The sequence below is a fragment of the Plecotus auritus genome (genome assembly GCF_963455305.1).
Source record: "Plecotus auritus genome assembly, chromosome: 9".
Taxonomy (NCBI): Eukaryota; Metazoa; Chordata; class Mammalia; order Chiroptera; family Vespertilionidae; genus Plecotus; species Plecotus auritus.
In genome coordinates this window covers 3,341,690-3,366,472 of record NC_137783.1, presented here as the reverse complement: position 1 = coordinate 3,366,472, position 24,783 = coordinate 3,341,690, and the positions used below count along the sequence as shown (strand labels likewise).

The window sequence follows — 24,783 nt, the reverse complement described above, 5'->3', positions numbered from 1 at the left end:
GTATCCGATTCCGCCCAAACGGGACTGGTGGCCAGTGAGCCACCGCGGCTGAAGGCGAGGACTCCTGAGAGTGACAGCGTGACCAGAGCTCCCCTCTCCCCTCCCCGCGGGACCAGCCCTGGCTCTGGCTGCTTGGCCCACAAGCATGTCCTGGGCACCTGGCATGTTCCACGCACGGCTGTGACCTCACGCAGCTCAATGATGACCTGGACATCAGGTGGAGAGTTCACTGCTCACAGCCTCGCGGGGATGGATCACCTCACATCTCACCAGCAGGGGCTTGCTGTCCGGTGCTTCCCGCCCCCTGGGTGGGCTACCACCCTCCCGGCGCACCTGCCTCGCACTGTCTGCCCGCGACCCCTTTCTCGGGCTGCTCTCTGCTCTGCAGCCCCCTCGCTTCCCCTAGCTCTGCCCTCATTCGGGATCCGTCATCCGGCCCAGGGCGTCCGAGCTGATGCTATCGAACCTGACGCGCTCCCGGCCACGTGGCCGCGCAGGAGGGAGCCCGGGCCGTCCGGTTCTCCTTACGCAACTGCTCTCTGTCTGCCCTGGCCCTGCGTGCCGGCCGCCCCGCCCTCCCCGCCAGCCTTCTGGAAGGGCTCAAAATAGATCTGTGTTTTTAAACTCACTCCACATCTGCCGCTGCTCTCCCTGGCAGGCTCGCCTCTCCTCTCCTTTTTTAAATGACCCCTTTCTTTCCCTCATGCTCTTCGAATCGCGTGTCTGTGCTACAGAGGGGAGGTGGGAGTGGACGTGAGAGCCCGCAAGGCCAGGCTCCGGGACTGCTGCAAGGAGAGGGCTGCAGGGAGGGAGGGAGAGAGAGGAAGCCGGGAGGAGCCGGGAGGAGCCGGGAGCACACCCCATGCGGAAGGCGCTGCCTGACTCACTCCTGGATGAGCCCAGAGGTGGGTCCACTGCCAGCAGGAGATGAATGACAATGGGCCACCTGAGGAGCTGATGGAAGACGAGCGAAGATCCAGGAGGAATGGACCAGGGCCCTGTCCTGTCGGCCCTGCACCTCGGAGCCCAGGAGGCGAGGCAGCAGTTTGCACTGCCGGACACGCAGACGGCAGACCCCCGAGCAAGGCGAAGTCTGTCCGGTCCGAAGCCCACGGCCCCGAAATGCGATCAGTAAAGCAAAGCCACGCAGACACGTGGCCGTGCCGGGCTCCGTATCCGGAGGGGCCGGCGGCAGCCATCCCAAGGCCACCTCTCCCCTGACGGAGGCTTTAGGGAGCCAGGCCTTGCGTGGGCTGGACGGGAAGGAATTCAGGTTCCCTTGTTCCGTCTAGAAAATCACATTCACCAACACAACCGTCCCACTGTCCACGTTCCTCCAGTTTTACCACCCGCACGCGGCCAGGGGGCGGGTCGCCGACGTTGCTATCAAGGAGAGACAGTGGGTGATCACGGGGGCCTGGTCGCCGATCCCGACCACCGACCTTCTTAATGACGGGCGACGGGTTACCCGTAAACACGGGCGCAAGTGCTCCGGGAGGCGCCCGCCAGCCGCACACTCGCACGCTAAGCTCCTTAATTGAAAACATAATCTGTATTGCGGAGATTAAAATATATTGGATTCATTTTGCCTCTATTCTTCCCCATTGTCCCACATACGTTTTCTTTATGCTACACAATCCAATTAGTTCTCCTGCTACGGAAATTATTCCCACACAATAAAACCAGCTTATGGCGGGGCTATGGCGGCGTGTCCCATGTCGGGGGTGGAGGCCGTTTCCTCGCTGCCGTGATCCCTGTCATCACTGCTGGTTCCCTCCCTTTCGAGTCCTCGGGTTTCTCCTCTTCCCCTCGCACATCCGCGGGGAGGCGCAGTGCTGGCGGGTGGAGGGGGCAGGTGGGAGGCGGGGCTGCGCCGGCACCCTAGTCCCCGGCCAAGGGCCACCCGTGCCCGCCCCCCAGGAGCAGCACAGCCTCCTGGGCATTCTCTAGCCAGCCGTGGGCAAACGACGGCCCGCGGGCCGGATCTGGTTGTTCTATCTGGTTCTCTTGCTCTCCCCTCCGCTCCTTTACTTTGAATTTATATTAGTTCACACAAACACTCCATCCATGCTTTTGTTCCGGCCCTCCGGTCCAGTTTAAGAACACATGGTGGCCCTCGAGTCAAAAAGTTTGCCCACCCCTGCAGTCTAGCCCCTTGTCATCCTTTCCATAACACGTATTCGTCGCGGGCGTTATAGACTCGAGTTATACGCCTGCTGGGTCACTGTCTGAGCCCCGCCAGGTGGAAGGCAAACTCCATGAGGACTGGGAGACATCCGTCGTACTCGGCATGAAGTCCCCAGCAGGTACAGCAGGGCCGGGCACAGACGTAACCCAGCACCGCACACAGTGAGACCACCGCACACAGTGAGACGACGCGCCCCGTGGAGGCCGAGGCGTGGGGAGCTGCACGCTCGCGGAGGCGGGGCAGGGGAGGGGAAAAGGGAATGTGCTTATGCAAGGTGGCCTGGGGGCCCTGGGGGCCGTGGCGCATGAACCTGGAGGATGAGCACAGTGCCAGGCCCGCTGGCCTTCCTGCAGTGCTCCCCGCGTGCAGGGCCTTTGCACATGCTGTCCCCCCCCCCCCCGACTCCCAGGAGGGCGGCCGCTTCCTGCCTGGACACGGCGGGTTCTCTCCTTCCCGTCCTTCAGCTCCCAGCCTTCCCGTCGCTCTAGGCCAGGGGTCCTCAAACTTTTTAAACAGGGGGCCAGTTCACTGTCCCTCAGACCGTTGGAGGGCCGGACTATAGTTTAAAAAAAAACAACTATGAACAAATTCCTAGGCGCACTGCGGGCCCGGGATGCGTCGGCTGCTAAGCAGGACAGGCAGCGGCACCCGGCGGGCCGGATCAATGTCCTCGGCGGGCCGCATGTGGCCCACGGGCCGTAGTTTGAGGACCCCTGCTCTAGGCCCTCCAACAGGCTCCCTAGCTTGGCACGTGGTGCGTGGACCCCATCTATCGCTCTACGCTCACTGGCTTGGTAGTTGGTGGGCGATGCCCAGTCCCCTGCCCACCCAGTGGGCTCTCAGCTCTCTGACGGCAGGTCCCCATCTGCTCTGGCTCACATGTAGCCCCTGCGTGACCCTTCACTCAACAAGCCCGTGCATGGCGAAGGCATGTTCCAACGTTACCGAGAAAATGCGGTGGAAGCTCATCTATCATTTTCGATTTGGACGCCGTTGAACTTGGCCAACCGGACTCCCGCTGTGGCCTTATGCCCACGTCCGCCTCAAGGCGGGAAAGGATCGTTAATAACGGCTGAGCACGCTGTGCCCGTGACATGCTCGCTGCGCAAGAGACCCGCCTGCCCTCAAGGCCACCGCCTTCCCCGCCCTCCAGCCACGCGGCCGCATGGCCCACGGGCGCTGGGACAGCACAGACTCCACAGGCGGTGACGGCTGAGAACCTCATGGCTCGCTGGCTGCGGTTGTTCAAATACCTCGAGGGTCAGGGCCGGAGCACACGGGCATGCCCAGCAGTTGGGAAGATTTCGTGCCAGCTTTTCTAAGCCTGCCAGCTCCCTTATCCCCACTGACCGCGCCCAGGAGGCGGCGCCAAGCCTCGCCATGGGTCCCACTGCCCTCCGGAGGCCGCGGTGCGATCGGGTTCAGTGAGTCACCGTCCCCCTGTGACCAGCCAACGAACCCGGCCTGGACCCCGGGGCCCTGACTCCAGGCACCTTGTGCTCACGCCATCTCACGGTCAGTTCTGGAGTCACAGGTCATTTTGGGGGTGCAGAGCAGCAGTGCGGCTTAAGGAGGAGACACCGGGTCTGGGTGGCCCCCTGAGCGGCACCTGTAGGCACATGGCAGGCAGGTGGAGGGAGAAAAACCTCCGAGACGTTGACAAACCAGAGGATCCCTACTCCCCCAGGTTTTAGAGGCTCATCGTTCAGAGCTTTTGTGGAAAAGGTTCAGAGGACTGAGTCTGTCTCTCCTGGTGCAGAGTCAGGCACGCAGAGGGGAGGGAGGGGGCACAGAGGGGCACAGAGGGGGCACCTTGGGGGCATGCAGAGAAGGCGGGGAGGGGGCACCATGGGGGCACGCAAAGAGGGCACGGAGGGGGCATGGAGGGGGCACCTTGGGGGCACGCGGAGAGGGTGGGGAGGGGGCACAGAGGGGGCACCTTGGAGGCACGCAGAGAGGGCGGGGAGGGGGCACAGAGGGGGCACCTTGGGGGCACGCAGAGACGGTGAGGAGGGGGCACAGAGGGGGCACCATGGGGGCACGCAGAGAGGGTGGGGAGGGGGCACAGAGGGGTCACCATGGGGGCACACAGAGAGGGCGGGGAGGGGGCACGCAGAGAGGGCGGGGAGGGGGCACAGAGTGGGCACCTTGGGGGCATGCAAAGAGGGCAGGGAGGGGGCACGGAAATGGGCATGGAGGGGGCAGGAAGAGGGCACGCAAAGAGGGCATGCAGAGAGGGCGGGGAGGGGGCACGGAGGGGGCGGCTGTTTCCGCTTGAGATGCTTGAATAAGACAGCGCATGCCAGTGCGCCCGACCCACAAGCTCCTACAAAAATACACATCTAATGAGGTCACACAGCTAGGACTGAAGCGGCTGAAATCCAGAGTGTGGGCTCAGAGAAGCTGTCAGCAAAGTCTCAAAATAGCTTTACTAAGGTCTGTGGAACCGGGGGCGGGGGGTGTTAACCCAGGAAAACGGTGCCGCGTGGACACGGAGGCAGCCGCTCGTTTTAGCCCATGGCGGCCCAGGGAGCACGGTTTTGGGTGAGACACTGAGTACTGAAGGGCGTTGCTATGTTCCACGCTGACCCTTCCCAAGGCCTCAGGGTGAGGGTCCTTGTTCGTGGTGAGGGGGGTCATTTCCAAGTCCATCCGACCCCCCTGGGGAGGGGGGCGGGGGGCGGGCAGAGGGGCAGTGGCCAGGGGAACGTGGGGCCACTGTCTCGGGCCCCAGGCTGGCCGCCTTTGTACCTGGGCCCTTGCAGGCGATGCCGGCTCCTGGGCCCACACCCAGCTGTCCTGTCAGTACCGCCCTGAGGAGGAGGGAGACGCCATACATCTTCGCCCAGCTCACCCAGCGTCTGAAACAGTAAACCCGGACACGGCACTTCCCCACGGGAAAAAGAGAGAGGAAGGCCGGAGAGCCTCTGGCTCTTAACACTCCATCCAAATGAGTCCAAGTGTCCGAGATGAGCCACACAGCACACTCCGCTGCTCCTCACTTAGCCTTAACACGGTTTCTCATTTCTAGAAAAAAAACAAAATCGACATTCCCTCCCACATTCTAACCAGTATTCTGTCACCACGGGACACACAGAGCCCCTCAGGCTCCTTGTCCCCAAACTCTCAGGAGTCAGGCCCCAACGCCTGTGCCAGCTGGTTGAGAGGACACCGGACATTCAACGGCTGCGGCGTCCGAGGCAGCCCGCAGGGCCGCTGCAGGGAACGGGCCGGTGCAGGTTGGCTCGGCGGCCACAGAGCTCCACAGACGGGGGCTCACACCACAGACACGTGTCCCTCCCGGGTCTAGAGGCCAGACAGCGGAGACCACGGTGTGGGCAGGTGGGTTTCTCCCAAGGCCTGTCTCCTTGGCTGTAGACGGCCGCCTCCTCCCAGTGTCTCCACGTGGACTTTCTCCTCTTCTTCAAAGGGGACCAGTCATGCTCAGCTTGCGTGGCTCAGTGGTTGAGCGTTCACCTATGAACCAGGAGGTCACGGTTGGATTCCCGAGTTGCAGGCTCGATCCCCAGTAGGGGGCGTGCAGGAGGCAGCCAATCCATGTTTCTCTCTCATCATTGATGTTTCTCTCTCTCTCTCTCTCTCTCTCTCTCTCTCTCTCTCTAGCTCTCCCCTCCTCTCTCTGAAATAAAAACATATTTTTAATAAAAGGGGGACCAGTCATATAGGACTAGGGTTGACCCTAATAATCTCAGCTTAACTTTAACTATTGGTGTGAAGGCCTTACCTCCAAATACCGTGGTATTATGAGGTCCTGGAGATTAGGGCTTCAACCCGAATTGGGGGTTGGAGTGCATGACGCAGCCCATATAGGCTCATTCCCCATTGGAATCTTTCTTGTTTGTTTATTTATTTATTTATTTTTCTTCTTGTTTAGTTTTAACCGCCCACGGGACAGGCTGCCCGTGAGGTACCCGTCTGGACATTTGGTGTTAACTGTTTCCTTGACAACACCCCGTGGCACCAGATCCCATCCTCTCTCACGGAGGAGGGCACGGCCTCCCACGGTGCCCCCTGGATAAGCCCTGGGCACAAGGAAGGGAGCGCTGGCCCAGCCAACCCTCAGGCAGGAGGCACCGGGCCCAGCCCCCGCTGGTGGGAACGGGCACTCACTTCTCCTCCGCGGGCACTGGCCACGCTGCCGTGATCATGGCCGCTCTCCGCCCATCGGAAGGGGAGGCGCCCGGGAAGCAGAGCCCAGCTCCTCCGTCTCTGAATCCCCACGGCTCAGAGCACGGGCACAGCACACGCTTTCCACACCGCCCGCCCTCCCGAGCGGCGGTGCCCAGGAGTGCTGGGGCCGACAGGCCGCCGTGCCAGCCCCAGCCACGTGAGCCGGGCCAGGCCTCACAGAGATGGACTTTCCAGGACACAGGCCAGGCTCCTCCCCACAGCCCCTTCCCAGAGGGACCTGGGGAGACCCTGACACCAGCCCTCCCGCCCCCCGAGTGCTGCTGGGGCTCAGCTGGCCCCTCTCCGTCAGAGGGAAAGGGCTTTCGTCACGTCCTGACTCCCGGTTTTCAACAGAACCTGACCGCGGAGACGGAGTACACGTGGCTTCGCCGGGCTGCACACTGACGACATTCAGAATTACTCAGTGCGGCAGCCGCTCTGGGGCTAGAGGGGCTCGGAATAGCTCACGAGCAACACCCGTGGCGAAGGGCAGCTGCTAAAGGGTTTGGACTTTTCCCCACAGCAAACCGATGCTCATCTCAGCCGCCAGCAGGTGCAGCTGACCCACGGCTGGTCCAGACCCTCCTCAAGGACCCGCTCCTCGTTCCTGTCCAGGTCTTTGGCCTTTGCTATTCCCTTCTCCTTTCTTCAGCGTGTAGTTGGGGAAATAATCTATCCAATCATACCTAATCACGCGTACGCACGCGCACACACAATCCCCTCCGCCCACCCCCCATTCTAAACATTCCTCGCCATGGAGAGCGTGTCTAGGGCCCGTCCTCTCTTGCTTTCAGGTTGCGCTAAAAATAGACGACATTCCCATAGCCCAGCCCCTGAGGAGTTCCTGTCACGAGCAGGCTCATCAGCCCAAGTGTGAGAACAGGTGCGTGCAAGACGCTCCCCAGGGAGGGACGCGTTTCCCGTGTCAGTATCCGTGGTCATGGTGAGCCCTCCGACAGCGCCAAGCCCAAAACCACCACGTGAAACTGGTTCCACATAAAACCTCTGCCAGGACAAACCAACTGTGTACATCAGCGAGAGCTGCTATGCAGAATCACACACACACACACCCCCAGATGAGATGCACACACACACACCCAGGTCAGATGCACACACACCCCCAGATGAGATGCACACACACACACCCAGGTCAGATGTGTACATACACCCCCAGATGAGATGCACACACACACACACCCCCAGATGAGATGCATACACACACACACACACACACACACACACACCCAGGTCAGATGCACACACACCCCCAGATGAGATGCACAAACACACACCCAGGTCAGATGTGTACACACACATACACACCCAGGTCAGATGCGCGCACACACACACACACCCAGGTCAGATGTGCACACCCGCCCCCCCGATGAGATGCACACACACACACACCCAGGTCAGATGCGCACACACACCCCCAGATGAGATGCACACACACACCCCCAGATGAGATGCACACACACATACCCAGATGAGATGCACACATACACACCCAGGTCAGATGCACACACACACATACACACCCAGGTCAGATGCACACACACATACACACCCAGGTCAGATGCGCACACACCCTCCCAGATGAGATGCACACACACACACACCCAGGTCAGATGCGCGCACACACACACACACACCCCCAGATGAGATGCACACACACACACATACACCCAGGTCAGATGCACACACACACCCCCAGATGAGATGCGCGCGCGCACACACACACACACACACACACACACCCAGATGAGATGCACACACACACACACCCAGGTCAGATGCACACACACACACACACACACACACCCCCAAGTCAGCTGCGCATGCATACACACACCCAGGTCAGTTGCGCACACACATACACCCCCAGATCACATGCAGGCTCGCACCCACAGGGGAACGGTGGAACCAGCGTGGTCTATCCATACAGTGGAGTATGACTCAGCCTCCAGAAGGCACGGGTACACAGGCTGCTTCATGGATGAACCTTTTGGTGACTGGCCTGTTGCTCAGCACAACAAACCGATCCCAAAAAGACAAACACTGTGGGATTCCACTTACACCAGGTTATCTGGAGCCGCCCAACTCTAGGGACAGGAAGCAGGTGCTGGCTGCCAGGAGCGGGCAGGCGTGCGAGGGTGGCATGGAGAGTGAGTGTGACGGGTGCAGAATTGCTGTTCTGTGGGAGGACAACGTTCTGGCCGACCCGTGGGGATGGCTTAGCCCTGCTGAACTGCCACTGAAAGTCTCCAGGGTTAAAGTTTATGTTATGGGAATCTTACCGCCATTAACATTTAAAACAAAATTTTAACTGAAGCCAACGAAAGCCGTCGGCAGGCCACGACACAGGAAGGGCTTCGGTGCTGCGCCAAACAGCCGTCCCTGCTGCGTGGACAGCAGGTTCAGGGACCCTTTTTCATGCTGCGAAACTGGGACCGCCTCTGTGCCGTGGGTGCCAGGGGCACTGGGCAGAGGTGAAAGGAGATCATCCGAGGCTGCCAACCCGCAGACCATCCCCAGATCAGAGAGTTCACGGGGCCAGGTCCGGCCACCGGGACAGAAAGATTCAACCGGGAGCCGGGCCCCTGGAGAGGACGAGGCGACTCGGGCTGAGGGAAGCTGCAAAGAAGCGAGAACTCAAGGAGCTTCAGTGACTCCCGGACCCACCACGGCGAGGCAGGGCACCATTCTCGTCGCGAAGGCTGGTGCTGTGGAGAGCGGCTACAATGTTCGGACAGGTTCAAGCCTCGGACTCATGGGAAAGCACAGTGCTCTCCTGGCCACGTGCAAGTCCCAGCGTGGAGGGCAGAGTCTTCCCAGCACCATGATAGCCAACAGCTGTGGTTGTGAGCTTGAACCTGTGGTTTGAACACGTGGCCCCACGTGCCTGAGTGATGTGGGCTTGATAGAGTTCAGGTGCATGTGACTGAGGAGGATCGAAACCCACGAGAATGGTGTAAACATCTTGACCACGCCCTTCCTTTGCCTCGTGGCATCTGCTATGAAATAAAGACACGGCTGGTAGTCCGTGGCGCTGTCGCTGCCTCTCCATCAGAGAGGACAGCGTCCCACTGAGACCCAGCTTCATTCTCTTGTCTGTCTTTTCTCCATCCCTCACCACCCCCACTCAGGTCACCCTTGGCCGTGCTGGCGCGGCACATGGTGCAAGAAATGGGCCTCGCTCAAGAGACACAGACACCCCTGCTCAGGGGAGGGTGGGTGAGAGGGCGGGGTGCCAGGTGGGCGGGTGCCGAGGTCACTGAGTCAGTGGTGGCGGGGAGGGGGGGTATGGGGGGGGCGAGTCTCTAGAAAGGATGAGTAGAACCGGCCCTAGGAGAACGGCCTTGAATGCTGGTTCCAGGCTCCTTCCTGGCTCTGGACGGGAATCGAATCTGCGTTTTACTAAGCGCTCCGGGACCCTCGTGTGCGCTTGGTGAGCACTGGGGAGTGCCCGGCCCCCCCCGGCCTGGGAGCTGTGGTCCAAAGGAGAACACCCCACTGAAGAGGCGTGGGGCCAGGCTGACCCCGAGCGTAGCATCCCGAGCCGGCCGGTGTCGCACCCGCTCCAGCTGAGTGCTCGCCCTGGGCGCTGGCCGTCCTGTCCCTTCCCTCTCGCCCTGCGTCTGACAGGAGATAACAGGAGATAACTGTGGCCAGGGGCTCTGCGGCTGCCGAGTTTATCTCCTCCTACTTCATGACAACTGAGGCATTAAATAGCCTTTAATCGCCGCTGTCCCTTGCCTGCTCCGTGGCCACTCCTGTGGCTTGGAAATCCAATATGAGAAATCTCCCTTACGGCAGCCTCCATAGCTGGGAGCAAAGCAATTTGGAGACGGTGTTTATGGGAACGGTTTGTGCATCCTCTGCCTCTGTTACAAATTAATTCCTCGCTTGGACGGCACTTACAAAATACACAGTTTAAGGAATATAAATGGGTTATCAACTCGCCACCGGATAAACAGCCAGAGAAGGTGTCGCTTATCGACGCATCGATAGGAACGCGCGACAGAGCTGAGCTCTCTCCTCGCCACCCGGCTTAACGTGGCCCTGAGCAAGGAGGGGAGCGTGAGACCTGTGTCCCCACTTCCCGGCGTGATGTGCGTCTTCCGCGAGGGAGGCGGGGCAGGTGGGTGTGGGATGCGGCCGGCCACAAGCTCCCACTCCGAGACGATCGTAAGGTCCAGGTCTCAGTGTTCATGCTCGCCGGGGCCTTGACAAAGCGTGCAGAGCGAGGGATTCCCCTGACCTGGCACATGAGACGTGAAGGGGAGTTCTTAATGTTGTGAGCCGTCTCCTTGATTAAAAAACATAAACAATGAAACTAAGGAAGTCCACCCTGAGGCTGGCGCCAGCGAGCCCGGGAAAGGGTCGGAGAAGCCCTGGGGGAGCTGCGTGATTGGGGGACGCGGTGGATCACCCCAGACTGAGATGAACAGGGAGGCCCAGCATCCGGGCACCTCGGCTGGGAGTGAGGAACAGGGCGCAGGGCCGGCCCGTGGGAGAGGTGCGCGCCAGCTGCCTGGCACACACACCCTGTCCCACCAGCACCAGCGGTACTCATGGAGTTAACAGGGAAACGCAGGCTCACACGGCCGGCCAGGCGGAAGGTCCAGCGGGTTGCTGCATTTCCAGGAAGTCAATAGGATGGGATCGAGGGACAGTCTCACACCCACCCTCGGGGGCCACCCGGGACAGCGCCCTGGCCATCGGAACGTTCACGTGGACTCGCCCACTCCCCCGTGGACCTCCTCCGGCTCACAAGGAGTCCCGCCCAGCCCGCGTGGCTCAGCGGTTGAGTGTGAACCTACAAACCAGGAGGTCACAGTTCAATTCCCAGTCAGGGCGCAGGCTCCTTGTCTTATCTCCCCGAGGGCATGCCTCCTTCTTATGCCCAGACGGCCATCCTGCCTTCCAACTCGCGTGCCCGCGGGCCGGGACCAGCCCACATATCAGGGTTCCCCTCCAGACTCGGCACCGGGCGAGGCATGAGAGGGGCACTCAAGTCCAGGAGGAACCTCTCAGGTCCTTTCCAGGGCAATCAGTTCCCGGGTTCGCCCACGTCCTACAGAGCCTGGTGCCAGGCTGCTGGGGTCCGGGGCACCCTTACCACAGCGGCCACAGGCCCCGTTCTGGGCATCGGGGTGTTTCTGAGCCACGCCCTGGAGCGCACGGCCCCAAGGTCAGCTGGGTAATGAGATACAATACGGAGCAGTGCGTGATGAGTGCCCACAAGGAAGAGCCATTTTTAGAAAAGCGAATTGAATGCTGTGGAGATTGGAAAGGTAAGGAGAGTCAACAGCCTGTAAGACCAGGCATGCGTGAGGAGCCTGGCGAGACAGCACACGTGAACGCCTCCTACCTCCACGTTAAATAAAATCTCAGATGCAACTCAATGGCTGTACGTCATGGAGGTTAATCAGTAGACCCACATTCAAAACACGGCATTAGCCCAGCCGTGGGCAAACTACGGCCCGCGGGCCGGATCCGGCTGTTCTATCCGGTTCTCTTGCTCTCCCCTCTGCTCCTTTACTTTGAATTTATATTAGTTCACACAAACACTCCATCCATGCTTTTGTTCCGGCCCTCCGGTCCAGTTTAAGAACCCATTGTGGCCCTCGAGTCAAAAAGTTTGCCCACCCCTGGCTAAGCCCCACGTTTAAGAAAAAAGCAAAAAAGGGAAAAGTATGAAAGATGCTTTTATATAAAAACTAGAGGCCCGATGCATGAAATTGGTGCAGGAGTAGGCCTTCCTTCCTCCGGCTGCCGGCACCGGCTTCCCTCCCACACCTGGGACCTGGGCTGCCCTCGCAGAGGGAGGCCCCACCCACCCACCATTGCCTGCAGGTCCTTGGCCTGGGCCTCCCTCTTTGGGGTAATCGTGGAGCCCCCCAATTGATAGCCCCGCCAGCCGGTGGCCTGGCGCCAGTGGGTGTCATAGCATGGTCCCGGGTGGCCGTCCGGATGGTCATCTGAAAGGTCGTCCGGATGGTCGTTCCACTGTTTGGCCTTCCGGTCTCATTAGCATATTACGCGTTGATTATTATTTGTAGTCCGCACTGTGTGTTTTTCTTTAATGAGGTCCGGCTGGTATACAAGGTTATACATAGCTCAGGTGTGTGACGTTATGACTGGCTCTCCGTAGCCCACACTGCGTTGTGCATGGCCCTGTGGATGCACTGTGATGACATGATGATGTGATACCCTCTCTCTCTTCCTACACTAAATTTTGTTTTAACCCCAGCACCCTGCCCACATGTCAGTCACTGCTGAGGAAGGAGACTAACTCCAGTGCGGACGAGGGCTCTGTCCTTGACCAAATGTTAGCCATACTCCCGGGAGCCGTCTTCCCGACTCAGCCTCGACGTCGGCCCCCACCCCCAGCCCCAGCTGGCTCTTCACAGCCCAGTTTTAGCGAGGACCCCGCGGAATCCGTGCGGAGGGAATCGCCACCCTCAATGTGCTTTCAAGTTCCTCTATCCCCCCCTTCGAGGCCTAGGCCCTTGGCCTGCCTTCAGCCAGCATCCTGTTAGGTTGGCCCCTGGATGCCTCCTGTTAGTAACTTCCATCCCTGACCCCCCTCCCCGACCTGCTCTGTGGGCATAAAGCCCCTCCGGTCCTTGTTGAATCTCTACGTAAGCCCAACCTCCCTCCCGCTCTGCAATCGCCTCGAGGCGATCACGGTGGCGCGATCAAGGCTTCGCTGCCTGCGGTTTGAGAAGGAAGGGTCTGAGCCGTTTTTTCAATGGTGGGCAGTGCTGCCCAGCCCGTGTGGCTCAGTCGATTGAGCATGTCTCCTGCACCGAGAGGTCACGGCTCGGTTCCCAGTCACAGTATGTGCCTCAGTTGCCGGCTTGACCCCCGGTAGGGGCTGTGCAGGAGGCAGCTGATGGGTGTCTCTCTCTCATCGCCGTTTCCATCTCCCTCTCCCTCTCCCTTCCTTTCTCTCAAAATTCAATGAAAACGTTTTTTAAAGGAGATTGGCTTCCAATTTCCATTTGTAAAAACAAACAAAAACCTCCAACAACAGAGAACAGTGTTTTGGCTTTTCATGGCACACTTAAACACCAGAGGTAATCAAGCGTCAGTTTGGTAAAACAAATTTGCCCACAGTGGTGCTTCAGGAGCTGGAGATGCAGAGAACGACGCAGCCTTCCTGGTGACCCGGACCCGCACGGTCACTGCAGGGGCTGTCCCACTGTGCGCTGTCATGACAACTCGCTCTGAAAGGCCTCCTTCCCGCGGTGCCTGACAACGCTCACAGGCCTCCCGCAGCTCAGACCCGGGAAAGCTGCACCTGCGGGCGAGCTGCGCTCCTGCCCACCGTCCGGGTCCCCGCAAAGGTTCGGAGCAAAGGAACCGGTTAGAAACCAAACTGCCCCCACTGTCCCCTCCACTGTGTCCCGGAGCCACATGTCCGTGCAGGGGCCGCAGCTTCCCACACAGCGCCCCGTGACAGTGGATTCTGTGTGTGTGCATGTGTGTGTATATGTGTGTGTGTATATGTGTGTGTATGTGTGTCTATGTGTATATGTGTGTGTATGTGTGTATGTGTGTATATGTGTCTATGTGTGTCTATATGTGTGTATGTATATATGTGTGTGTATGTGTGTGTATATGTGTGTGTATGTGTGTGTATATGTGTGTATGTGTGTGTGTATGTGTGTATATATGTGTGTGTATGTGTGCGTGTGTGTATATGTGTATATGTGTGTGTGGGGGGGTGGGGGACACCTTTGCTGACCTCAATCGCCTGTATTAGCAGCCACACTTCTGCTCAGAGGCCAGCAGAGCGAACCGGAGCACAGATCAGGCTCAGAGCCCCTCAGAGAGGAGGAGGGGATGCGTCCCATCTTCTCTACCTCGACCTAACCCCGCGGCCTCGGGTTCTAGACGGATCCATGGCGCAGCGGGAGGGGACGCCAAGGCTCAGCCACCAGAGGCACCTCCACGGCGCCAGCAACGTATCGCCCTGCCTCCGGCTCTTACAAATCTAAACCTGCGATTGGCACATGGCTCAGCAAACGCCCTCTCGGGCACCTGCCCAAGCCCCTGACGGCTATGTGCGCGAGCGGCTGGAGCAGCTTTACTCTCCACAGCCCCACCGGCACAGGCCGTGCCCTCCAGTGGTTAGAGCAGTGCGCCACCTCCACGCTATGGAACAGCACTCAGCAATGAAAGGCAAAAAAAAAACAAACCCTTCAATACATGCAGTATCTTGAATGCCTCTCAAGGAAATGAAGCTGAGTGGAAACAGCCGCCCTGGGAAGGTTGCGTATTACAGGATTCCATGTCCTCAGCACGCCCTAAATGAAGGCATTACCGAGTGGGAAGAGATGAGCACCGGCCAGGGCTGAGGGCGGCGGAGGAGGAGGGGGTGAGCCGCTGTGGCGGCAGAAGGGACCCCAGGGGCCCTGTGGTGAAGCTGTCTGCATCCTGCTTGTGCTGTTGGCTATGCGACTCTACACTTACGACAAGATTGCACAGAGCTAGATACACACGGTTCACACAAGGGACGAGTGCATGAAACCAGGGAAATCTGTGTCACATCCGACGGAGCAACATCGCTTCGTGTCTGTGATACAGCATGCAGGACGTCACCACGGGAGGACACCGGGTAAAAGGGACGCGGGGTCTCTCCGTATGATTTCCTACGGCTGCCCGGAAACCCGTAATTGTCTCAAAATAAAAAGTTCAAGAAATGCAACTCAACATTGTTTCCCACTCGAAACTACCTTCGTCCCCACTCGGAATATCACGGGCAAGGAGCGTGGCCGCACTGTATGAACAGGCACATTGCAGTAACATACGAAATGACGAGAAAGAGTAAACCCTCACGGGAGTAAGTTGACATAATTCTCATCCTCCATTAACTCCTTTTTTTTTTTTTTTTTTAACCCATGATCTCTGGCATTCACTGTAATAAAATCCATGCAAGACATACAAGAAACAAGACGTAATCGCCGACCAAGACCTCCCTTCTCCCCAAAAGATGATAGAATCGGGCCATCAAAGGTATTAAAGGAATTCCCATGAGCAAAAATCACCAAGTGGAAACTCCATAAGAAATTAAGAACCCAGTCATGGTTTACCACAGGGGTCCTCAAACTTTTTAAACAGGGGGCCAGTTCACTGTCCCTCAGCCCGTTGGAGGGCCGGACTATAGTTTAAAAAAAAAACAATGAACAAATTCCTACGCGCACTGCGGGCCCAGGACGAGTCAGCTGCTAAGCAGGACAGGCACCCGGCGGGCCGGATCAATGTCCTCGGCGGGCCGCATGTGGCCCGTGGGCTGTAGTTTGAGGACGCCTGGACCAGGTTACACGACAGAAGAAAAAACACACAAAACGGAACTTGAATATATTGTAGAAGAAAATATCTACACTAAAATACAGACATAAAATGGATGATGGAAAATACACATTCCAGAAAAGACAAATTCAAGAGACATGGGTCATCTGATAGAAGGGCTAACACACAAGTAACTGAACTCCGGGGAAAAGAGAGAAAGGGAAGGAGAGAGAAGCAGTCACAAGAAAGACACGAGCTGAGCCGAGCAGTGTAGCCACAAATGAACGAGACACCACGCACCTGGGCACACAGAGCTGCGCGGAGACCCATTTCTCACGGGCAGACTGGCAAAAATGCATTACTGGCAACAGGATACGTTGGAGAGACTACGAGGAAATGCTCACTTACAAATGAAAAACGGAAATAAGTGAAAATTCCATAACCCTAAACGGGAATTGGAAAGACCGATATGGATTCGTGTTGTTGCCTTTTCTTCTGAAAATGTATTTCCCAGCTCTGCCCACCACAGGGCTAGGAAACGTGACTAACTCGCTTGCAATGAGCACCATTACTGCCCAGCACGTGATCTCCAAAGACAATGCCCACCGAAGGCAACTCCAGTTCACTGGTTAATTCCAGGTCTAGAGCAGGAAATGGACTAGACCAGTGGTCGGCAAACTCATCAGTCAACAGAGCCCAATACCAACAGTACAATGATTGAAATTGCTTTTGAGAGCCAAATTTTTTAAACTTAAACTTCTTCTAACACCACTTCTTCAAAGTAGATTCGCCCAGGCCGTGGTATTTTGTGGAAGAGCCACACTCAAGGGGCCAAAGAGCCGCACGTGGCTCGCGAGCCGCGGTTTGCCGACCACGGGACTAGACCAACCGGGGACATCAAACCGTTACCCACGACGACGTGGGCTGTGTGACCAGGAGTACAGGTGACAGAGTCCAACGGGCCCAAGATGGGACAAGTTCAGCCACAAAAACAATAACGATGACGACAGATGAAGACGCAGGATGAGTGATGATAATAATAGTGAAGAAGCACCACACTGGTCATCCTGGCAGGATGCCAGGGCACCCACTCAGGACTTGGAAAACAGGGAAGCGAGGGAGGCGAGCATTTATCCCTTCGCTGTGAGAACCGCTCTCCAGGCTCACCAAGCGTGTTGTGAGAAAACTCCCTACTGCATGGAAGCAAGTACACTAGCTAATGCATGCGGACAGAACCACAGAATCAGAATTCAAGTCTGCAACCCCAACGGAAATCACGGACCTAGTCAATGACTGCCCGCGGCAGATAGGACCCTTAGGTGAGAAGCGACGATATTTTGATTACGTTGGAGTTCACGGGTAAGTGCGGACAACGTGTGAAAACCCTACCAACCTCAGCATTCGAAGACGGACAGACGGACCCGGTGTGCTTCCCGTGGGTGGGATGCAATAGAAAGAACACTGGACCACGTGGGAGCCATTCTTGTCCAACATCAACCAACCGAGCAACCGAAGTTACCGTCATGGAATCCGTAGACTCATCAGCTTACAGCAGACGCAGCCGACAGAGGCCCCTGTTCACCCCATGGGGACCCAACCCGCAAACACAGGAAGTGCACACACTCCCGTAGGCCACGCACCGCCATGTCTGCGATCCACACGTGGTGAGGTTAACACAAGTGGACGGTGGAACCAAAGATTACAAGGAACTGGCTACACATAAACACTAAATGCAGCATCTGTGCCTTGTCCAGGTACTGATTGCACCGACGTCTAGAAATACCTGTAGGACAAGGTTTCTAAGGGCTGGTGGCACACGCTGGCGGTGTAACAGCCGTGGGCAAACTACGGCCCGCGGGCCGGATCCGGCCCGTTCGGCTGTTCTATCCGGCCCACGGAGCCGAAAGAGCGGAGGGTTCTCTTGCTCTCCCCTCCGCTCCTTTACTTTGAATGTATATTAGTTCACACAAACACTCCATCCATGCTTTTGTTCCGGCCCTCCGGTCCAGTTTAAGAACGCATGGTGGCCCTCGAGTCAAAAAGTTTGCCCACCCCTGTGTTAGAAAGTCCTTATCTTTAAGAGATAGGATGGAAGTGTCTGTGGGGCCCCCACGGGGAGGGGAACAGCATGTGACCGGAGGGTCTACCTCAAACTGTCGGCAAGGTCACCTGTGGGTGATGAGCCACCTTGCTTTCCATCTCCCGACAGTGCCCATAGGAACATGGTTTCCTCTGCAAATGCACGAAACCCACGCAGCACGCGGCCCAGCGCCTTGAGACATGCCTGTCTAGACGCTTCCCTAATGCGAATCCAGCCAGAAGGGGAACATAATCGTTCGGACGGGACACTCGATCGGATGCTGTACATTTCATTTGGTGGGACCCCGGGTTGGCTCACGGAAGACAAGTCACAGATACACGAAGACGGGAGCCCAGCTGCGGCCAGACGGCGAGACACACGCTCGCGCAGCCGTGATTACAGCGATGTGGTCCTGGCCCGGGAATAAACGATGATCCCGCTGGCCGCACACGTTGCCCGGAAATGGCCAGTCGCGGTGCATCGGGGGGAGGGTTCTTTAATAAAGGGCGTTGTGATGATAACTAGGTTCAACTTAAAAATCAGTGCAGCTACACAGAACACAAAAAAGTCAAGTTCCAGGTAAAACGAAGAATGTCCATGTGAAAAAACAACAGAAACTAAAACCTAGAGTCGAATATCAAACTTGTGGGAGGAGGATGGGACTCTGGAGAATGACAGAGGAAAAGGCGGGGAGATTTGATAAGATAAAATTTTGTATGTGAATGAAAAACAAACTTAAAAAAAAATCACATAACCTTATGAGATAGCAAACAACACGGGGAAAATATGCTTAGAAATGTTAAATGGGTTAATATGACCCTGCATAGAAATGTTAGTAAAATTCTCACACAAAAAAACAACACACTAAAAGCGAATAGATCCATAGGCCCAGGATGAGAACAGTTTACAAAACAGAAACGGTTAGAACAGCCGTGGGCAAAATACGGTCCGTGGGCTGGATCCAGCTGTTCTATCCGGTTCTCTTGCTCTCCCCTCCGCTCCTTTACTTTGAATTTATATTAGTTCACACAAACACTCCATCCATGCTTTTGTTCCGGCCCTCCGGTCCAGTTTAAGAACCCATTGTGGCCCTCGAGTCAAAAAGTTTGCCCACCCCTGGGTTAGAAGGAAAAGGAAAAGGACTGAATGCAGCAAATGGTAAAAAAAAAAAATATGCAAATATAAACAAAATAAGGCAACGCTTTGCCTGTGAAATTAACACAACGTTTAAAAAGATAATACTGAATTCTGGCAACGGCGCAGCGACATCCGTCAAATCTGTTCGGAAAGCAATCTGACAACGTGTGCCGAGCCCCGGGAATCCCGCTTCTGGGAACGAATCCTAGGAAACCACCCAAAGCACGGAGCCGCGTGCACGAAGCCGCCCGCCACGGCGCCTCCTACACGAGCTACAACTCGAGAGCCAGCGGCAGGCGCCAGCGCGAGAGACTGCGCGGGCGGGCCCCCGCGGGCTCTGTTGCAGCCAACGACAAAGCGGGTGACGACAACGTGTAGTAACACGGAGAAGCGTCTGTGACAGACGGGCAAGCAAGAAAGGCAGTGGCCCGGCGACAGTCATACCAGGGTCACCAGAAAGTGAAATACACGCGTGAGAAGATCAACGGAATTGAGAAAACCGGTGACTGTGCAGGTTACACGGCCTTTTCCCACTCGATGCTCCAGGGGTGTGGGAGCAGGTTCTATGCCTCCTAGAGGCGTCGGCAACCTCCGTGGTGAGAAGCCAGGTCGAGGCCGCACGCCTGGGCTCGGCCCACACGGAGGGCTTTGCTCCGACCTCCCCGGCTGCGTGGCCGAGAGGCAGACACGTGTCCCTCCCTTGACTGACCGTGAGCTTCCCGCGACCGCTGCCCTTGGCCGGGGAATGCCAGGTGGGTCCGCCCCAGAGCACGGCCAGGAGAAGAAACGCACGCATCCAAGGCAGCGAGCAGCCCCCGTGCTGCTGTCAGAGACCCCCGTGCTGCTGTCAGAGACCCACGGACACCCTGCTCCCCGAGGATGTTGTAAGCTCACGGGACACAGCCCCGACGGTGAGGCTTCCCCACACACGTGTCCTGAGGTCGCGGCAGGAGAGGGTGGCCGAGCGGTCGGCAAACCCACGAGCCCCGTGCTCCCCTCTGACAGGTCCCCCGTGTCCCTACGGAGATCGCCTCTTCTTCTGTGTGTGTTTTTTTGCCTAAAAAAAAAAATAAAGGTCTGCCCTCAGAAAGGACGACTGGATGTAACCGGAACAGGGCCTGCTGTCAGGCTGAGGGGCACGTGGGGACAAGCGCGGGGAAAGGCATAGGGAGCTGCCGGAGGGCTGCCGCGGAGGAAGCCACGAGAAACACACACCACACACAGGTTCCTGACGAGGCCCTGGCAGGGGCCGTGCACTCTGCCAAGTCACAGGTCCGCCCTGGCTCCTGCCAGCCACACCCACCCCCTTCCAGCCCGGCTCCCAGATCCACCGGGAGGATGCTTCCTGCGCCCGCAACTCATCCCCTGCCCAGCCCGGCGTGCAACCTGGGCGGCCTCCATCCTTCCCGGACAGGACCTCCCCCAGAGACAGGGAGAGGACAGGGAGAAGGCAGTGCCTTCTACAGTCTAGTCCCGGCGGGGACACGCCCTCTGCCGCCTACAGGGCGCCCGGTGTCCTCGTTCCTGCACACCCGGCACCTGGGTGGCGCCAGGTCACCCCTGCTGGTCCGAACTTCGCTAGTCTCCCCAGGGTCCTGCTCAAATCGGCAGCCTTCCCGGGGAGGCGAGGGCAGGGCCCGGGGGGAGCGGGCTGTCTTCTGCCAGCCCTTCCTGCCACAGGGCGCCTGGGTCCCTCGTCCGCCATGCCAGGGGGCACCGAGTCACGAGGCAGGGGTCACTCCGTCCAGGGCCGTGGCAGCCTGGGCAGCGCCCGCTACTGTTCCCTGGCAGATGCGGGACTTCCCCACCCGTTCTGGGGTGATACCGCCCACGTCCCTCCGGAGGGTCGGCGCTGTCCTAGGACACACGCGGCCAGCACGGGCCGTCTCCGTGGCCCGCCGGGCGCACACACTGAATCGTGCATCGTCTTCTCACCAAGCCGCAGAGCCGCCCGGGACCACCACGGTCTGCAGGGCCAGGGCTCGACGCGCTACCAGCCGTGGGCAAACTACGGCCCGCGGGCCGGATCCGGTTGTTCTATCCGGTTCTCTTGCTCTCCCCTCCGCTCCTTTACTTTGAATTTATATTAGTTCACACAAATACTCCATCCATGCTTTGGTTCCGGCCCTCCAGTCCAGTTTAAGAACCCATTGTGGCCCTCGAGTCAAAAAGTTTGCCCATGGCTGCGCTAACCCCTCTCGCCTGCTACCTTTCTACCAGTCATGACACTGGCGACGCCTGTCAGGAAAGCCGCAGGCGCGTGCATTTGCTTCTGAACGGATATGAACGGAATCCGCTTTTCAATTTGAAAATGAAGCCGTGTGGGAGCCGCAAAGCCCCCACCCGTGCCTCCGCTCCAGCCGCGTGGGAAACAGAGACACCGGCTCCGGCCCAAACCACATAAGGCTGCGGGCAGCTCTTTAAAACAAACACGCGCCAAACGGAAACCTATGAAGTGAGGCTCTCCCGTAAAGCCCGGCGGAGCCACTGGCTAAACCAGGGGTGGGCAAACTTTTTGACTTGAGGGCCACAATGGGTTCTTAAACTGGACCGGAGGGCCACAACAAAAGCATGGATGGAGTGTTTGTGTGAACTAATATAAATTCAAAGTAAAGGAGCGCAGGGGAGAGCAAGAGAACCGGATAGAACAGCTGGATCCGGCCCACGGGCCGTAGTTTGCCCACGGTTGCTAAACCAAACGGTGTCTGTGAGTTGCGCTTCAGGCTGTTCTACAAATGGTGACAATATTACGGGTGAAAAGCTGAACATATTCTCGATTTTTCCGTGGCTTGGCAAAAAAAAAGAAAAGGAGGGGAAAGAACAGACACCCCAGTTCTCAGCCCCTCAGGCCACGGACGCAGTGCTGACCGCTCTGTGGGGACGCGCTCTGCATGTCTCCTGCGAGCCCCTCGCTCCCCTGCGGAGCTCCCCTCTGCGGCCAGGGCTCTGGGTCCAGGGCTCTGAGGCCGAGTGCTCGGAGGGAAGCTACGTGCTGTCAGAACAGCGAGCAGCCAGCCAACGGGGCCCCAGCAGCTGTCAAGGCCGAGGGGGTCCCCTCACGTGGACCTTCCCTTTCCCAAGTGCCTGGAGCTGCTGGGGCCAGGGCGTGGAGAAAGGGTGAGGGCGATGCATGTGAAACGCGTCGTCATTCTAAGTTAAAAAACGTGGATGCTCATGGGAAGTCCGCGGGGGAAGACCTTGTAAAGCAAGTCACCATCTGACCAGGACGCGGCACTTAAACCGCCACGGATTATGCTCCAAACGTGGGGCCCTGGACCCCAGTGGACAGGGACCCCTTGGTCGCGGCTGCCCGGCAGCACTGACATGATCGGACACATCCAGGCCGTGTGCTGGCCGCGCTCAGGGCCCCCCGCCGGCTGCCTGCAGGCACAGGGCCGCCGTCCAGGTCACCGAGGAGCAGAGAGGCGACGCCGGCAGTCGGAACTCGTCCACATCGCTTCCCACATGGAAGCTCCATCCCGCGTGCGTTCTGGACAGAGAAGCTGGGAAGTCAAGGCCTCACGGAGACCACAGAGCGACGGCCATGACGTGGGACAATTGGGTTCTCAACATGCGTGCTGCTCCCAGCTTTCTGGGGCCTGACAAGGAAGCTCAGGCCCGAAAGCTCCACCCGCCTGAGTGCTCCAGGGCCTCCGCCCTGTGGTCCTAAGGACGGGAAGGTAAGGAAGGCGGCGGGAGGAACAGGAAGCGAGAGAAGGACCAGGACCACAGCCTTCTGGAAATTTCCACACCGAAGCGGCGGGAGAGGGACATCAGGGCGCATGGTATGGAAGACACCCAGGCAGCACGGAGCTCACAGCCAGGAGACGGAGAAGCAGGAGGCGGCCCGGGTGCCTGCAAGCTGATACCGAATGCACCCCCGTTTCTCCACTGGAACGCCCCCCACTGCGAGCCCGCGCGTGGGCAGCCCCGGAGGCGGGACAGCAGCCGAACGACCATGGCCGGACGCCGCCGGTCCTGTCCCGTGGGCCCGGCTCCTACTCCCCCGCCACCCCTGCCAGCCTCGCCACCGCCGCACAGCCCTGGCGCCGTGGGGGGAGGAGGCTGGAAGACGGCTATTTTGAGAGACCAGAGGGTTTTCGTGGCTAATAGGGTTTGTTGAAGCTTAAAAGACAAGATCCATCTAGAAATGTTCACAGCAGGATGATCTCACCGGAGTTATTTAAAGCAACGTACCCTTTGAGACACGACTGGCTGGGGGGCGTCTCCCGGGCTTTACGTAAGAGGGAGGCACGTGCTGCGGGGCCCTCAGCTCGGTCTGTGGCCCGAGAGCGTGTGAGCAGGGCGCGGGGCGCAGGCGGAACCATTCGGACATCGTATCCCTACGGTCTACCATCGACCCTTCCCCGAACACCTTCTTGCTAATGGCCCTGCTTCCTACGTGGGTGAGAAACTAGGAAGACATCAGTTTTTCCATCAGCCAACCCCGACACCGACACCCGTGCTGTCATCTGCACCCACGCTGTCTCCTCTCCTGTGACAATGCCCCACGGTCCGTGTTCCTCCCCTTCCCTTCCTCCCTGGGCCTCACCGCTCCCCATCGCCGCCTCCACACTCCCATGACCACTCTCCTGCTCTCTCCCCACCAGATGGCTTCCACCATGCTCTGTATCCACAACACACACACACCAACCCCCGTCTGAGTCACGCCTGCCTCCAGACACCGTTCCTCAGACGCGGCAGCCCCGGATCCCAAGGGAGGTGCCCACACCAGGGACACAGCTCTGGTCGCCACCAGCAGTGACCTCCGCGTGGCCAGAGCCTCTGGCCGCTCCTCTGTTATCTTCCACGTCCTCCCCTTGCAATTCCGCGCCGTCTCGCTTTCCTGACTTGACTCCTGCTATTGGCCACGCATGGGATCCTTTGAGGGCGCCCCTGTCCATGGTGAAGTCCCTAAATCTGAGAGCACCCGGCTTCAGCCTGGTGCCACCCTTCTGCAGCCACACTCACCTCCAGGGGGCCTCATTAGCGTCATCTAAATGCTAGGAACACCCCAGAGTGTACCTCCTCAGCTCACCTCTGCTCTGAACTCCTCTGGAATCTCTTTATCTCGCTGTCTGCCAGGCATCTCATCAACGGGGCAGTGTCTCCCGGACGGGGGTGAAGCCTCATTCGCCGGGGCACAGAGAACATTCTCCACTTTCCACGGGCCATGGCCCTTAGAGAGCACACCCCGGCCTACACAGTCTACTTGCTTAGCATTTAATGTCTCCTCTCAATTACACTTAAATTTAGTTTGATCCATCTTCTTAGCAGGGTGGTAGAAAAGAGGGAGAAACACCGAACGAGGCCAAAGCGGAGTTTGTGAATACCCCGCGCCCCCCGCCCCCCCACCCCAAGGCTCCATCTCGTTAGCCATTCCACCAACCGCCTTTGGCTCAAGTCAAACATCTAAAGACTTTCCTCGATTGCTCCTTCTCCTTCCCTCTAGACACACAGTGTCACAAGGCCCTCTGGCCCTGCCCCAAACATTCCCCAAGTCCTCCTCACGCCCCAGTGGCCATAGCAGCTCTTGCCAGATTCTGCCAAAGCTCCTACCTGGCCCTCATGTTGGCACAGGTTTCTCCTAAGCTCTCTGCCACGCCCCCGCCCCGCCCCGCCCCCGGAGGGCCTCTAGTGGAGCCGGGGTGTCGGTGGGCCACCTGGCCCGTCAGCCTCCCATCAGAGTCTCCGCAGGATCCTCAGTGCCAACCTGCCACGTTCATTTCCTAAAACATGTTAAAGGAAGTTACATCTAAGAATAGATTTACAGAAAGCTGTAGAGGGTTTGGGCATCCATTCCTTACCCAGCTTCATTGCACGTCCGCGGAACAATGCCCGTCCCACAGTAAACTCTCCCTGACCTACCACGCCGATGTAAAGC

General features: G+C 58.3%; 1 protein-coding gene across 7 annotated transcripts in view; it reads right to left on the bottom strand.

Moving 5' to 3' along the window:
* DOCK1 (dedicator of cytokinesis 1) overlaps nt 1–24,783 on the bottom strand; it is a 331,039-nt gene that overhangs the window by 58,960 nt on the left and 247,296 nt on the right. The gene's annotated exons all lie outside the window — the stretch shown is intronic.